The sequence below is a fragment of the Pristiophorus japonicus genome, chromosome 3 (genome assembly GCF_044704955.1).
Source record: "Pristiophorus japonicus isolate sPriJap1 chromosome 3, sPriJap1.hap1, whole genome shotgun sequence".
Lineage (NCBI taxonomy): Eukaryota > Metazoa > Chordata > Chondrichthyes > Pristiophoridae > Pristiophorus > Pristiophorus japonicus.
In genome coordinates, this window is record NC_091979.1 from 297,877,598 (window position 1) to 297,893,637 (window position 16,040).

Sequence of the window (16,040 nt, forward strand, 5' to 3'; positions counted from 1 at the left end):
GTGTTACAGCGCTCGGTCAGTGTCCGTACTGTGCTACGGACATGGTCACTGACCGCACTGTGCTACGGCCCTCGATCAGTGTCTGCACTGTGTTATGACCCTCCGTCAGTGTCCGCACTTTGTTATGGCCGGGGTGAGTGTCGACACTGTGTTATGGCCCTCAGTCAATGACCACATTGTGTTACGGCAGGGGTCAGTGTCCGTACAGTGTTACGGCCCGTGTTCAGTGTCCGCACTGTGTTACGGCCCTCGATCAGTGTCCGCACTGTGTTACCGCCGGGATCAAAGTCCGCACTGTGTTATGGCCCTCGGTCAGTGTCTGCACTGTGTAACGGCCGGGGTCAGTTTTCGCACTGTGTTACGGCCCTCGGTCAGTATCCGAACTGTGTTATGTACCTCGATCAGTGTCCGCAAAGTGTTACGGCCCTCGGTCCGTGTCTGCACTGTGTTACGGCCAGTGTCAGTATCCGTACTGTGCTACGGACATGGTCACTGACCGCACTATGCTATGGTCCTCGGTCAGTGTCTGCACTGTGTTACGGCCCTCCATCAGTGTCCGCACTGTGTTTCGGCCCTCAATCAGTATCCTCACTGTGTTACAGCTGGGTTCAGTGTTCGCACTGTATTACGGCCTTCCCTCAGTGTTCGCACTGTGTTACGGCCCTCGGTCAGTTTCCGCACTGTGTTATGGCCCGGGGTCAGTTTCCGCACTGTGTTACAGCCGGGGCTGGTGACCGCAGTTTGTTACGGCCGGGGTATGTGACCGCACTGTGTTACGGCCCTCGATCAGTGTCCACTCTTTGTTATGGCCGGGATCAGTGTCCGCACTGTGTTACGGCCCTCGGTCAGTTTCCGCACTGTGTTATGGCCCGGGGTCAGTTTCCGCACTGTGTTACAGCCGGGGCCGGTGACCGCACTGTGTTATGGCCAGGGTATGTGACCGCACTGTGCTACGGCCCTCGGTCAGTGTCCGCACTGTGCTACGGCACTCGGTCAGTGTCCGCAGTGTGCTATGGCCCTTGGTCAGTATCCGCACTGTGTAACGGCCGGGGTCAGTGTCCGCACTGTGTTACGGCCGTGGTCAGTGTCCGCACTGTGTTACGGCCCACCGTCAGTGTCCGCACTGTGATATGGCCCACGGTCAGTGTCCGCACTGAATCACAGCCGGGGTCAGTGTCCGCACTGTGTTGCGGTCCTCGGTCAGTGTCCGTGCTGTTTTACAGCCCTCGGTCTGTGTCCGCACTGTGTTACGGCCCTCGGTCATTTGCGCACTGTGTTACGGCCCTCGGTCAGTGTCCGCACTGTGTTACGGCAGGGGTCAGTGTCCGCATTGTGTTACGGCCCTCGGTCAGTGTCCGCACTGTGTAACAGCGCTCGGTCAGTGTCCGTACTGTGCTACGTACATGGTCACTGTCTGCACTGTGTTACGGCCCTCGGTCATTTGCGCACTGTGTTACGGCCCTCGGTCAGTGTCCGCACTGTGTTACGGCAGGGATCAGTGTCCGCACAGTGTTACGGCCATCAGTCAGTGTCTGCACTGTGTTACAGCCAGCGTCAGTGTCCGTACTGTGTTATGGCCCTCGGTCAGTGTCTGCACTGTGTTATGGCCGGGGTCAGTGCCCACACTGTGTTACGGCCCTCGGTCAGTGTCCGCACTGTGTTACAGCCCTCGGTCACTTTCCGCGCTCTGTTACGGCCCTCGGTCAGTCACCGCACTGTGTTACGGCCGGGGTCAGTGTCCGCACTGTGTTACGGCCGTGGTCAGTGTCCGCACTGTGTTACGGCCCACCGTCAGTGTCCGCACTGTGATATGGCCCACGGTCAGTGTCCGCACTGAATTACAGCCGGGGTCAGTGTCCGCACTGTGTCACGGTCCTCGGTCAGTGTCCGTACTGTTTTACAGCCCTCGGTCTGTGTCCGCACTCTGTTACGGCCCTCGGTCATTTGCGCAGTGTGTTACGGCCCTCGGTCAGTGTCTGCACTGTGTTACAGTGGGGGTCAGTGTCTGCATTGTGTTACGGCCCTTGGTCAGTGTTCGCACTGTGTTACAGCCCTCGGTCAGTGTCTGCACTGTGCAACGTCCGGCGTCAGTATTCACACTGTGTTCCGGCCCTCGGTCAGTATCCGAACAGTGTTATGGCCCTCTGTCAGTGTCTGCACAGTGTTACGGCTGTGGTCAGTGGCGGAAATGTTTTATGGCTCTCGGTCAATGTCAGCAATGAGTTACGGCCCTCGGTCAGTGTTCACACTGTATTACGGCCGGGTTCAGTGACCGCACTGTGTTACGGCCCTCGGTCAGTGTCCGCACTATGCTACGGCACTCGGTCAGTGTCCGCAGTGTGTTATGGCCCTCGGTCAGTGTCTGCACTGTGTAACGTCTGGGGTCAGTGTTTGCACTGTGTTATGGCCCTCGGTCAGTATCCGAACTGTGTTATGGCCCTCTGTCAGTGACTGCACTGTGTTACGGCCGGGGTCAGTGGCCGCACTCTGTTATGGCCCTTGGTCACTGTCCGCAAAGTGTTATGGCTCTCGGTCAGTGTCCGCACTGTGTTATGGCGCTCGCTAAGTGTCTGCACTGTGCTACGGACATTGCCACTGACCGCACTGTGCTACGGCCCTCGGTCAGTGTCTGCACTGTGTTTTGGCCCTCCGTCAGTGTTCGCACTTTGTTATAGCCGGGGGCAGTGTCCACACTGTTATGGCCCTCGGTCAGTGACCACACTGCATTACGGCAGGGGTTTGTGTCCGTACAGTGTTATGGCCCTCGTTCAGTGTCCACACCGTGTTTCGGCCCTCGATCAGTGTCCGCACTGTGTTACGGCCAGGGTCAGTGTCCGCACTGTGTTACGGCCCTCGGTCAGTATCCGAACTGTGTTATGGCCCTCGATCAGTGTCCGCAAAGTGTTACGGCCCTCGGTCCGTGTCTGCACTGTGTTACAGCCCTCGGTCCGTGTCCGCACTGTGTTACAGCCAGTGTCAGTGTCCGTAATGTGCTACGGACATGGTCACTGACCGCACTACGCTATGGCCCTCGGTCAGTGTCTGCACTGTGTTACGGCCCTCCATCAGTGATCGCACCGTGTTACGGCCCTCGATCAGTGTCCACTCTTTGTTATGGCCGGGATCAGTGTCCGCACTGTGTTACGGCCCTTGTTCAGTGTCCGCACAGTGTTGCGGCCCTCGGTCAGTTTCCGCACTGTGTTACAGCCGGGGCCGGTGACCGCACTGTGTTACGGCTGGGGTATGTGACCGCACTGTGCTACGGCCCTCGGTCAGTGTCCGCACTGTGCTACGGCACTCGGTCAGTGTCCGCAGTGTGCTATGGCCCTTGGTCAGTATCCGCACTGTGATATGGCCCACGGTCAGTGTCCGCACTGAATTACAGCCGGGGTCAGTGTCCGCACTGTGTTACGGTCCTCGGTCAGTGTCCGTGCTGTTTTACAGCCCTCGGTCTGTGTCCGCACTGTGTTACGGCCCTCGGTCATTTGCGCACTGTGTTACGGCCCTCGGTCAGTGTCCGCACTGTGTTACGGCAGGGGTCAGTGTCCGCATTGTGTTACGGCCCTCGGTCAGTGTCCGCACTGTGTAACAGCGCTCGGTCAGTGACCGTACTGTGCTACGTACATGGTCACTGTCCGCACTGTGTTACGGCCCTCGGTCATTTGCACACTGTGTTACGGCCCTCGGTCAGTGTCCGCACTGTGTTACGGCAGGGATCAGTGTCCGCACAGTGTTACGGCCATCAGTCAGTGTCTGCACTGTGTTACAGCCAGCGTCAGTGTCCGTACTGTGTTATGGCCCTCGGTCAGTGTCCGCACTGTGTTACAGCCCTCGGTCACTTTCCGCGCTCTGTTACGGCCCTCGGTCAGTCACCGCACTGTGTTACGGCCGGGGTCAGTGTCCGCACTGTGTTACGGCCGTGGTCAGTGTCCGCACTGTGTTACGGCCCACCGTCAGTGTCCGCACTGTGATATGGCCCACGGTCAGTGTCCGCACTGAATTACAGCCGGGGTCAGTGTCCGCACTGTGTTACGGTCCTCGGTCAGTGTCCGTACTGTTTTACAGCCCTCGGTCTGTGTCCGCACTCTGTTACGGCCCTCGGTCATTTGCGCAGTGTGTTACGGCCCTCGGTCAGTGTCTGCACTGTGTTACAGTGGGGGTCAGTGTCTGCATTGTGTTACGGCCCTTGGTCAGTGTTCGCACTGTGTTACAGCCCTCGGTCAGTGTCCGCACTCTGTTTGAGCACTTGGTCAGTGCCCGCACTGTTTTAAGGCCCTCGGTCAGTGTCTGCACTGTGCAACGTCCGGCGTCAGTATTCACACTGTGTTCCGGCCCTTGGTCAGTATCCGAACAGTGTTATGGCCCTCTGTCAGTGTCTGCACTGTGTTACGGCTGTGGTCAGTGGCGGAAATGTTTTATGGCTCTCGGTCAATGTCCGCAATGAGTTACGGCCCTCGGTCAGTGTTCACACTGTGTTACGGCCGGGTTCAGTGACCGCACTGTGTTACGGCCCTCGGTCAGTGTCTGCACTGTGCAACGTCCGGCGCCAGTATTCACACTGTGTTCCGGCCCTCGGTCAGTATCCGAACAGTGATATGGCCCTCTGTCAGTGTCTGCACTGTGTTACGGCTGTGGTCAGTGGCGGAAATGTTTTATGGCTCTCGGTCAATGTCCGCAATGAGTTACGGCCCTCGGTCAGTGTTCACACTGTATTACAGCCGGGTTCAGTGACCGCACTGTGTTACGGCCCTCGGTCAGTGTCCGTACTGTTTTACAGCCCTCGGTCTGTGTCCGCACTGTGTTATGGCCCTCGGTCATTTGCGCACTGTTTTACAGCCCTCGGTCAGTGTCCGCACTGTGTTACGGCCCACCGTCAGTGTCCGCACTGTGATATGGCCCATGGTCAGTGTCAGACTGAATTACAGCCGGGGTCAGTGTCCGCACTGTGTTACGGTCCTCGGTCAGTGTCCGTACTGTTTTACAGCCCTCGGTCTGTGTCCGCACTGTGTTATGGCCCTCGGTCATTTGCGCACTGTGTTACGGCCCTCGGTCAGTGTCCGCACTGTGTTACAGCGGGGGTCAGTGTCCGCATTGTGTTACGGCCCTCGGTCAGTGTCCGCACTGTGTTACAGCGCTCGGTCAGTGTCCGTACTGTGCTACGGACATGGTCACTGACCGCACTGTGCTACGGCCCTCGATCAGTGACTGCACTGTGTTATGACCCTCCGTCAGTGTCCGCACTTTGTTATGGCCGGGGTGAGTGTCGACACTGTGTTATGGCCCTCAGTCAATGACCACACTGTGTTACGGCAGGGGTCAGTGTCCGTACAGTGTTACGGCCCGCGTTCAGTGTCCGCACTGTGTTACGGCCCTCGATCAGTGTCCGCACTGTGTTACCGCCGGGATCAAAGTCCGCACTGTGTTATGGCCCTCGGTCAGTGTCTGCACTGTGTAACGGCCGGGGTCAGTTTTCGCACTGTGTTACGGCCCTCGGTCAGTATCCGAACTGTGTTATGGCCCTCGATCAGTGTCTGCACTGTGTTACGGCCAGTGTCAGTGTCCGTACTGTGCTACGGACATGGTCACTGACCGCACTATGCTATGGTCCTCGGTCAGTGTCTGCACTGTGTTACGGCCCTCCATCAGTGTCCGCACTGTGTTTCGGCCCTCAATCAGTATCCTCACTGTGTTACAGCTGGGTTCAGTGTTCGCACTGTATTACGGCCTTCCCTCAGTGTTCGCAATGTGTTACGGCCCTCGGTCAGTTTCCGCACTGTGTTATGGCCCGGGGTCAGTTTCCGCACTGTGTTACAGCCGGGGCCGGTGACCGCACTATGTTACGGCCGGGGTATGTGACTGCACTGTGTTACGGCCCTCGATCAGTGTCCACTCTTTGTTATGGTCGGGATCAGTGTCCGCACTGTGTTACGGCCCTCGGTCAGTTTCCGCACTGTGTTATGGCCCGGTGTCAGTTTCCGCACTGTGTTACAGCCGGGGCCGGTGACCGCACTGTGTTACGGCCGGGGTATGTGACCGCACTGTGCTACGGCCCTCGGTCAGTGTCCGCACTGTGCTACGGCACCCGGTCAGTGTCCGCAGTGTGCTATGGCCCTTGGTCAGTATCCGCACTGTGTAACGGCCGGGGTCAGTGTCCGCACTGTGTTACGGCCGTGGTCAGTGTCCGCACTGTGTTACGGCCCACCGTCAGTGTCCGCACTGTGATATGGCCCACGGTCAGTGTCCGCACTGTGATATGGCCCACGGTCAGTGTCAGCACTGAATTACAGCCGGGGTCAGTGTCCGCACTGTGTTACGGTCCTCGGTCAGTGTCCGTACTGTTTTACAGCCCTCGGTCTGTGTCCGCACTCTGTTACGGCCCTCGGTCATTTGCGCACTGTGTTACGGCCCTCGGTCAGTGTCCGCACTGTGTTACGGCAGGGGTCAGTGTCCGCATTGTGTTACGGCCCTCGGTCAGTGTCCGAACTGTGTAACAGCGCTCGGTCAGTGTCCGTACTGTGCTATGTACATGGTCACTGTCCGCACTGTGTTACGGCCCTCGGTCATTTGCGCACTGTGTTACGGCCCTCGGTCAGTGTCCGCACTGTGTTACAGCGGGGGTCAGTGTCCGCATTGTGTTACGGCCCTCGGTCAGTGTCTGCACTGTGTTATGGCCGGGGTCAGTGCCCACACTGTGTTACGGCCCTCGGTCAGTGTCCGCACTGTGTTACAGCCCTAGGTCACTTTCCGCGCTCTGTTACGGCCCTCGGTCAGTCACCTCACTGTGTTACGGCCGGGGTCAGTGTCCGCACTGTGTTACGGCCGTGGTCAGTGTCCGCACTGTGTTACGGCCCACCGTCAGTGTCCGCACTGTGATATGGCCCACGGTCAGTGTCCGCACTGTGATATGGCCCACGGTCAGTGTCCGCACTGAATTACAGCCGGGGTCAGTGTCCGCACTGTGTTACGGTCCTCGGTCAGTGTCCGTACTGTTTTACAGCCCTCGGTCTGTGTCCGCACTCTGTTACGGCCCTCGGTCATTTGCGCAGTGTGTTACGGCCCTCGGTCAGTGTCTGCACTGTGTTACAGTGGGGGTCAGTGTCTGCATTGTGTTACGGCCCTTGGTCAGTGTTCGCACTGTGTTACAGCCCTCGGTCAGTGTCCGCACTCTGTTTGAGCACTTGGTCAGTGCCCGCACTCTTTTACGGCCCTCGGTCAGTGTCTGCACTGTGCAACGTCCGGCGTCAGTATTCACACTGTGTTCCGGCCCTCGGTCAGTATCCGAACAGTGTTATGGCCCTCTGTCAGTGTCTGCACAGTGTTACGGCTGTGGTCAGTGGCGGAAATGTTTTATGGCTCTCGGTCAATGTCAGCAATGAGTTACGGCCCTCGGTCAGTGTTCACACTGTATTACGGCCGGGTTCAGTGACCGCACTGTGTTACGGCCCTCGGTCAGTGTCCGCACTATGCTACAGCACTCGGTCAGTGTCCGCAGTGTGTTATGGCCCTCGGTCAGTGTCTGCACTGTGTAACGTCTTGGGTCAGTGTTTGCACTGTGTTTTGGCCCTCCGTCAGTGTCCGCACTTTGTTATAGCCGGGGGCAGTGTCCACACTGTTATGGCCCTCGGTCAGTGACCACACTGCATTACGGCAGGGGTTTGTGTCCGTACAGTGTTATGGCCCTCGTTCAGTGTCCACACCGTGTTTCGGCCCTCGATCAGTGTCCGCACTGTGTTACGGCCGGGGTCAGTGTCCGCACTGTGTTACGGCCCTCGGTCAGTATCCGAACTGTGTTATGGCCCTCGATCAGTGTCCGCAAAGTGTTACGGCCCTCGGTCCGTGTCTGCACTGTGTTACAGCCCTCGGTCCGTGTCCGCACTGTGTTACAGCCAGTGTCAGTGTCCGTAATGTGCTACGGATATGGTCACTGACCGCACTACGCTATGGCCCTCGGTCAGTGTCTGCACTGTGTTACGGCCCTCCATCAGTGACCGCACCGTGTTACGGCCCTCGATCAGTGTCCACTCTTTGTTATGGCCGGGATCAGTGTCCGCACTGTGTTACGGCCCTTGTTCAGTGTCCGCACAGTGTTATGGCCCTCGGTCAGTTTCCGCACTGTGTTACAGCCGGGGCCGGTGACCGCACTGTGTTATGGCCGGGGTATGTGACCGCACTGTGCTACGGCCCTCGGTCAGTGTCCGCACTGTGCTACGGCACTCGGTCAGTGTCCGCAGTGTGCTATGGCCCTTGGTCAGTATCCGCACTGTGTAACGGCCGGGGTCAGTGTCCGCACTGTGTTACGACCGTGGTCAGTGTCCGCACTGTGTTACGGCCCACCATCAGTGTCCGCACTGTGATATGGCCCACGGTCAGTGTCCGCACTGAATTACAGCCGGGGTCAGTGTCCGCACTGTGTTACAGTCCTCGGTCAGTGTCCGTGCTTTTTAAAACACTCGGTCTGTGTCCGCACTGTGTTACGGTCCTCGGTCATTTGCGCACTGTGTTACGGCCCTCGGTCAGTGTCCGCACTGTGTTACGGCAGGGGTCAGTGTCCGCATTGTGTTACGGCCCTCGGTCAGTGTCCGCACTGTGTAACAGCGCTCGGTCAGTGTCCGTACTGTGCTACGGACATGGTCACTGACCGCACTGTGCTACGGCCCTCGATCAGTGACTGCACTGTGTTATGACCCTCCGTCAGTGTCCGCACTTTGTTATGGCCGGGGTGAGTGTCGACACTGTGTTATGGCCCTCAGTCAATGACCACACTGTGTTACGGCAGGGGTCAGTGTCCGTACAGTGTTACGGCCCGCGTTCAGTGTCCGCACTGTGTTACGGCCCTCGATCAGTGTCCGCACTGTGTTACCGCCGGGATCAAAGTCCGCACTGTGTTATGGCCCTCGGTCAGTGTCTGCACTGTGTAACGGCCGGGGTCAGTTTTCGCACTGTGTTACGGCCCTCGGTCAGTATCCGAACTGTGTTATGGCCCTCGATCAGTGTCTGCACTGTGTTACGGCCAGTGTCAGTGTCCGTACTGTGCTACGGACATGGTCACTGACCGCACTATGCTATGGTCCTCGGTCAGTGTCTGCACTGTGTTACGGCCCTCCATCAGTGTCCGCACTGTGTTTCGGCCCTCAATCAGTATCCTCACTGTGTTACAGCTGGGTTCAGTGTTCGCACTGTATTACGGCCTTCCCTCAGTGTTCGCAATGTGTTACGGCCCTCGGTCAGTTTCCGCACTGTGTTATGGCCCGGGGTCAGTTTCCGCACTGTGTTACAGCCGGGGCCGGTGACCGCACTATGTTACGGCCGGGGTATGTGACTGCACTGTGTTACGGCCCTCGATCAGTGTCCACTCTTTGTTATGGTCGGGATCAGTGTCCGCACTGTGTTACGGCCCTCGGTCAGTTTCCGCACTGTGTTATGGCCCGGTGTCAGTTTCCGCACTGTGTTACAGCCGGGGCCGGTGACCGCACTGTGTTACGGCCGGGGTATGTGACCGCACTGTGCTACGGCCCTCGGTCAGTGTCCGCACTGTGCTACGGCACCCGGTCAGTGTCCGCAGTGTGCTATGGCCCTTGGTCAGTATCCGCACTGTGTAACGGCCGGGGTCAGTGTCCGCACTGTGTTACGGCCGTGGTCAGTGTCCGCACTGTGTTACGGCCCACCGTCAGTGTCCGCACTGTGATATGGCCCACGGTCAGTGTCCGCACTGTGATATGGCCCACGGTCAGTGTCAGCACTGAATTACAGCCGGGGTCAGTGTCCGCACTGTGTTACGGTCCTCGGTCAGTGTCCGTACTGTTTTACAGCCCTCGGTCTGTGTCCGCACTCTGTTACGGCCCTCGGTCATTTGCGCACTGTGTTACGGCCCTCGGTCAGTGTCCGCACTGTGTTACGGCAGGGGTCAGTGTCCGCATTGTGTTACGGCCCTCGGTCAGTGTCCGAACTGTGTAACAGCGCTCGGTCAGTGTCCGTACTGTGCTATGTACATGGTCACTGTCCGCACTGTGTTACGGCCCTCGGTCATTTGCGCACTGTGTTACGGCCCTCGGTCAGTGTCCGCACTGTGTTACAGCGGGGGTCAGTGTCCGCATTGTGTTACGGCCCTCGGTCAGTGTCTGCACTGTGTTATGGCCGGGGTCAGTGCCCACACTGTGTTACGGCCCTCGGTCAGTGTCCGCACTGTGTTACAGCCCTAGGTCACTTTCCGCGCTCTGTTACGGCCCTCGGTCAGTCACCTCACTGTGTTACGGCCGGGGTCAGTGTCCGCACTGTGTTACGGCCGTGGTCAGTGTCCGCACTGTGTTACGGCCCACCGTCAGTGTCCGCACTGTGATATGGCCCACGGTCAGTGTCCGCACTGTGATATGGCCCACGGTCAGTGTCCGCACTGAATTACAGCCGGGGTCAGTGTCCGCACTGTGTTACGGTCCTCGGTCAGTGTCCGTACTGTTTTACAGCCCTCGGTCTGTGTCCGCACTCTGTTACGGCCCTCGGTCATTTGCGCAGTGTGTTACGGCCCTCGGTCAGTGTCTGCACTGTGTTACAGTGGGGGTCAGTGTCTGCATTGTGTTACGGCCCTTGGTCAGTGTTCGCACTGTGTTACAGCCCTCGGTCAGTGTCCGCACTCTGTTTGAGCACTTGGTCAGTGCCCGCACTCTTTTACGGCCCTCGGTCAGTGTCTGCACTGTGCAACGTCCGGCGTCAGTATTCACACTGTGTTCCGGCCCTCGGTCAGTATCCGAACAGTGTTATGGCCCTCTGTCAGTGTCTGCACAGTGTTACGGCTGTGGTCAGTGGCGGAAATGTTTTATGGCTCTCGGTCAATGTCAGCAATGAGTTACGGCCCTCGGTCAGTGTTCACACTGTATTACGGCCGGGTTCAGTGACCGCACTGTGTTACGGCCCTCGGTCAGTGTCCGCACTATGCTACAGCACTCGGTCAGTGTCCGCAGTGTGTTATGGCCCTCGGTCAGTGTCTGCACTGTGTAACGTCTTGGGTCAGTGTTTGCACTGTGTTTTGGCCCTCCGTCAGTGTCCGCACTTTGTTATAGCCGGGGGCAGTGTCCACACTGTTATGGCCCTCGGTCAGTGACCACACTGCATTACGGCAGGGGTTTGTGTCCGTACAGTGTTATGGCCCTCGTTCAGTGTCCACACCGTGTTTCGGCCCTCGATCAGTGTCCGCACTGTGTTACGGCCGGGGTCAGTGTCCGCACTGTGTTACGGCCCTCGGTCAGTATCCGAACTGTGTTATGGCCCTCGATCAGTGTCCGCAAAGTGTTACGGCCCTCGGTCCGTGTCTGCACTGTGTTACAGCCCTCGGTCCGTGTCCGCACTGTGTTACAGCCAGTGTCAGTGTCCGTAATGTGCTACGGATATGGTCACTGACCGCACTACGCTATGGCCCTCGGTCAGTGTCTGCACTGTGTTACGGCCCTCCATCAGTGACCGCACCGTGTTACGGCCCTCGATCAGTGTCCACTCTTTGTTATGGCCGGGATCAGTGTCCGCACTGTGTTACGGCCCTTGTTCAGTGTCCGCACAGTGTTATGGCCCTCGGTCAGTTTCCGCACTGTGTTACAGCCGGGGCCGGTGACCGCACTGTGTTATGGCCGGGGTATGTGACCGCACTGTGCTACGGCCCTCGGTCAGTGTCCGCACTGTGCTACGGCACTCGGTCAGTGTCCGCAGTGTGCTATGGCCCTTGGTCAGTATCCGCACTGTGTAACGGCCGGGGTCAGTGTCCGCACTGTGTTACGACCGTGGTCAGTGTCCGCACTGTGTTACGGCCCACCATCAGTGTCCGCACTGTGATATGGCCCACGGTCAGTGTCCGCACTGAATTACAGCCGGGGTCAGTGTCCGCACTGTGTTACAGTCCTCGGTCAGTGTCCGTGCTTTTTAAAACACTCGGTCTGTGTCCGCACTGTGTTACGGTCCTCGGTCATTTGCGCACTGTGTTACGGCCCTCGGTCAGTGTCCGCACTGTGTTACGGCAGGGGTCAGTGTCCGCATTGTGTTACGGCCCTCGGTCAGTGTCCGCACTGTGTAACAGCGCTCGGTCAGTGTCCGTACTGTGCTACGTACATGGTCACTGTCCGCAGTGTGTTACGGCCCTCGGTCATTTGCGCACTGTGTTACGGCCCTCGGTCAGTGTCCGCACTTTGTTATGGCCGGGGTGAGTGTCGATACTGTGTTATGGCCCTCAGTCAGTGACCACACTGTGTTACGGCAGGGGTCAGTGTCCGCACAGTGTTACGGCCATCAGTCAGTGTCCGCACTGTGTTACAGCCAGCGTCAGTGTCCGCACTGTGTTACGGCCAGTTTCAGTGTCCGTACTGTGTTACGGCCCTCGGTCAGTGTCTGCACTGTGTTATGGCCGGGGTCAGTGTCCACTCTGTGTTATGGCCCTCGGTCAGTGTCCGCACTGTGTTACAGCCCTCGGTCACTTTCCGCGCTCTGTTACGGCCCTCGGTCAGTCACCGCACTGTGTTACGGCCGGGGTCAGTGTCCGCACTGTGTTACGGCCGTGGTCAGTGTCCGCACTGTGTTATGGCCCACCGTCAGTGTCCGCAATGTGATATGGCCCACGGTCAGTGTCCGTACTGAATTACAGCCGGGGTCAGTGTCCGCACTGTGTTACGGTCCTCGGTCAGTGTCCGTACTGTATTACAGCCCTCGGTCTGTGTCCGCACTCTGTTACGGCCCTCGGTCATTTGCGCAGTGTGTTACGGCCCTCGGTCAGTGTCTGCACTGTGTTACAGTGGGGGTCAGTGTCTGCATTGTGTTACGGCCCTTGGTCAGTGTTCGCACTGTGTTACAGCCCTCGGTCAGTGTCCGCACTCTGTTTGAGCACTTGGTCAGTGCCCGCACTGTTTTACGGCCCTCGGTCAGTGTCTGCACTGTGCAACGTCCGGCGTCAGTATTCACACTGTGTTCTGGCCCTCGGTCAGTATCCGAACAGTGTTATGGCCCTCTGTCAGTGTCTGCACTGTGTTACGGCTGTGGTCAGTGGCGGAAATGTTTTATGGCTCTCGGTCAATGTCCGCAATGAGTTACGGCCCTCGGTCAGTGTTCACACTGTATTACGGCCGGGTTCAGTGACCGCACTGTGTTACGGCCCTCGGTCAGTGTCCGCACTGTGCTACGGCACTCGGTCAGTGTCCGCAGTGTGCTATGGCCCTTGGTCAGTGTCCGCACTTTGTTATGGCCGGGGTGAGTGTCGATACTGTGTTATGGCCCTCAGTCAGTGACCACACTGTGTTACGGCAGGGGTCAGTGTCCGCACAGTGTTACGGCCATCAGTCAGTGTCCGCACTGTGTTACAGCCAGCGTCAGTGTCCGCACTGTGTTACGGCCAGTTTCAGTGTCCGTACTGTGTTACGGCCCTCGGTCAGTGTCTGCACTGTGTTATGGCCGGGGTCAGTGCCCACTCTGTGTTATGGCCCTCGGTCAGTGTCCGCACTGTGTTACAGCCCTCGGTCACTTTCCGCGCTCTGTTACGGCCCTCGGTCAGTCACCGCACTGTGTTACGGCCGGGGTCAGTGTCCGCACTGTGTTACGGCCGTGGTCAGTGTCCGCACTGTGTTACGGCCCACCGTCAGTGTCCGCAATGTGATATGGCCCACGGTCAGTGTCCGTACTGAATTACAGCCGGGGTCAGTGTCCGCACTGTGTTACGGTCCTCGGTCAGTGTCCGTACTGTATTACAGCCCTCGGTCTGTGTCCGCACTCTGTTACGGCCCTCGGTCATTTGCGCAGTGTGTTACGGCCCTCGGTCAGTGTCTGCACTGTGTTACAGTGGGGGTCAGTGTCTGCATTGTGTTACGGCCCTTGGTCAGTGTTCGCACTGTGTTACAGCCCTCGGTCAGTGTCCGCACTCTGTTTGAGCACTTGGTCAGTGCCCGCACTGTTTTACGGCCCTCGGTCAGTGTCTGCACTGTGCAACGTCCGGCGTCAGTATTCACACTGTGTTCTGGCCCTCGGTCAGTATCCGAACAGTGTTATGGCCCTCTGTCAGTGTCTGCACTGTGTTACGGCTGTGGTCAGTGGCGGAAATGTTTTATGGCTCTCGGTCAATGTCCGCAATGAGTTACGGCCCTCGGTCAGTGTTCACACTGTATTACGGCCGGGTTCAGTGACCGCACTGTGTTACGGCCCTCAGTCAGTGTCCGCTCTGTGCTATGGCACTCGGTCAGTGTCCGCAGTGTGTTATGGCCCTCGGTCAGTGTCTGCACTGTGTAACATCTGGGGTCAGTGTTTGCACTGTGTTACGGCCCTCGGTCAGTATCCGAACTGTGTTATGGCCCTCTGTCAGTGACTGCAATGTGTTACGGCCGGGGTCAGTGGCCGCACTGTGTTATGGCCCTCGGTCAGTGTCCGCATAGTGTTATGGCCCTCGGTCAGTGTCCGCACTGTGTTATGGCGCTCGCTAAGTGTCTGTACTGTGCTACGGACATTGCCACTGACCGCACTGTGCTACGGCCCTCGGTCAGTGTCTGCACTGTGTTTTGGCCCTCCGTCAGTGTCCGCACTTTGTTATAGCCGGGGGCAGTGCCCACACTGTTATGGCCCTCGGTCAGTGACCACACTGCGTTACGGCAGGGGTTTGTGTCCGTACAGTGTTATGGCCCTCTTTCAGTGTCCGCACCATTTTTCGGCCCTCGATCAGTGTCCGCACTGTGTTACGGCCAGGTTCAGTGTCCGCACCGTGTTTCGGCCCTCGATCAGTGTCCGCACTGTGTTACGGCCGGGGTCAGTGTCCGCACTGTGTTACAGCGCTCGGTCAGGGTCCGCACTGTGTTACGGTCCTCGGACAGTGTCCGCACTGTGTTACATAAGAACAATAATAACATAAGAATTAGGAACAGGAGTAGGCCATCTGGCCCCTCGAGCCTGCTCCGCCATTCAAGAAGATCATACCTGATCTGGCCATGGACTCAGCTCCACTTCCCCGCCCGCTCCCCATTACGGCACTCGGTTAGTGTCTGCACTGTCTTACGACCCTCGGTCAGTGTCCGCACTGTGTTACGGCCCTCGTTCAGTGTCCGCACTGTGTTACGGCCCTCGGTCAGTGTCCGCACTGTTTTACGGCCCTCGGTCAGTGTCCGCACTGTGTTACGGCCGGGGTCAGTATCCACACTGCGTTACGGCCCTCGGTCAGTGTCGGCACTGTTTTACGGCTCTCAGTAGTGTCCGTACTGTGTTACGGCAGGGGTCAGTGTCCACACTGTGTTACGGCCGGGGTCAGTGTCTGCACTGTGTACGGTCCTCGGTCAGTGTCCGCACTGTTTTATGGCCGGTTCAGTGTCTGCACTGTGTTATGGCCGGGATCAGTGTCCGCACTGTTTTATGGCCCTCGGTCAGTGTCCGCACTGTGTTACGGCCGTGGTCAGTGTCCGCACTGTGTTACGGCCCACCGTCAGTGTCCGCACTGTGATATGGCCCACGGTCAGTGTCCGCACTGAATTACAGCCGGGGTCAGTGTCCGCACTGTGTCACGGTCCTCGGTCAGTGTCCGTACTGTTTTACAGCCCTCGGTCTGTGTCCGCACTCTGTTACGGCCCTCGGTCATTTGCGCAGTGTGTTACGGCCCTCGGTCAGTGTCTGCACTGTGTTACAGTGGGGGTCAGTGTCTGCATTGTGTTACGGCCCTTGGTCAGTGTTCGCACTGTGTTACAGCCCTCGGTCAGTGTCTGCACTGTGCAACGTCCGGCGTCAGTATTCACACTGTGTTCCGGCCCTCGGTCAGTATCCGAACAGTGTTATGGCCCTCTGTCAGTGTCTGCACAGTGTTACGGCTGTGGTCAGTGGCGGAAATGTTTTATGGCTCTCGGTCAATGTCAGCAATGAGTTACGGCCCTCGGTCAGTGTTCACACTGTATTACGGCCGGGTTCAGTGACCGCACTGTGTTACGGCCCTCGGTCAGTGTCCGCACTATGCTACGGCACTCGGTCAGTGTCCGCAGTGTGTTATGGCCCTCGGTCAGTGTCTGCACTGTGTAACGTCTGGGGTCAGTGTTTGCACTGTGTTATGG